This window comes from Myotis davidii, unplaced genomic scaffold (assembly GCF_000327345.1).
Source record: "Myotis davidii unplaced genomic scaffold, ASM32734v1 scaffold342, whole genome shotgun sequence".
NCBI classification, from domain to species: domain Eukaryota; kingdom Metazoa; phylum Chordata; class Mammalia; order Chiroptera; family Vespertilionidae; genus Myotis; species Myotis davidii.
Window position 1 is genome coordinate 662,771 of NW_006293523.1, and position 1,178 is coordinate 663,948.

Here is a 1,178-nt window from a genome sequence, read left to right on the forward strand (position 1 = left end):
CCCGTCAGGCCTCTCTCTCTCTCGGCCACTGGGGCTTGCCGTTGCATCGGTGAGTGTGGCAGGGGAGCCAAACCTAGGTTTGAAATAAATGACTCTTTGCTTTTGCATTGGACTCGCTGGCTCCCTGGTGGGCTCTTGGGAACCTTGAAATCTGGGCACAACAGTACCCAACCTGGGGAGCCTCTCATCACCTTTGTGACTAGAATGAACAAGTCCCTGTTGCGAGGCTGTGTTAGATGATGCGATGTTATCTACAGAAGAACAGCCAGGAACCAGTGATGGAGTATCAAGTATCTGCTCAGAATTCTGGGCCTTATCTGTGTCCACATCAACTGCAATTGCTTTTTGCCTTGGTTTACAGTCTAAACTAATAGGATGAAACAGTTCACTTTTTCCTCTAACTTCTTCACGCTCTGCAATGGCAGCTCTCAGTTTGACAACAGAGTCTCTGATCTTTTTACCGCTGTCGGGCGGGGTCCGCGCCAGCGGCGCCTCCGGGGGTGGGGGCACTCGAGGGCGACGCCATTTTCCCCAAATCCATATCATTTTTATTAAGAGCTTAAATTTAGTTAATACAATGGAAGCAATCAGGCAAATATTAATTACATGACACATAGTGACTAATTTGTGTGTGTTTTTTACTTTTAAATCAATTGCTTTTTGAAGCTTAGAAAATCATTTTTATAAAAAGCCTTGAATTTTAGAATTATATTTCAGTCAGCATTTATATTATTCTAGTAATCATTTGTGATTCTGGTTTTTGTGCAATGCGCCTTTTCATAAGTTCTTCGATGTAAGGAGATAACTAATGGACATAGAACATCTTGCCATTTTTCTTCTTGTTTTCCTTTCAAGGATTCTGTACAGTTTTTACTGTGCACTCATGTGGGCCCAAAATGCAAACTTTATAAGATCTTGCCTCTTCTCTTCAAATGAGTGTTTTTCAAATACTCAGGTACCTCGTGATGGCATTTATGGCATTTATGCATTGAAAGGAGTATTCAATAGCAGAAAGGTATTTCAGCTTCTTCCCAGCTGATTCTATTCTATATGGGTCATTTGACCATTTTCTTCTGAAACGTTCATAATTTCCAAATGTTCATAAAGGGTATGTAATTTTTCAAATGTTTTTGCTAGAATGATTAGACCTGTTCCCCCCACTATTTTAACCAGGAGCT

The 1,178-nt window shown here is 41.1% G+C and overlaps 1 pseudogene; it reads right to left on the reverse strand.

Moving 5' to 3' along the window:
• The window catches only part of LOC102764373, a 1,918-nt pseudogene extending 1,452 nt beyond the window's left edge, over positions 1-466 (reverse strand).
• Between the last annotated feature and the right edge of the window lie 712 nt (positions 467-1,178).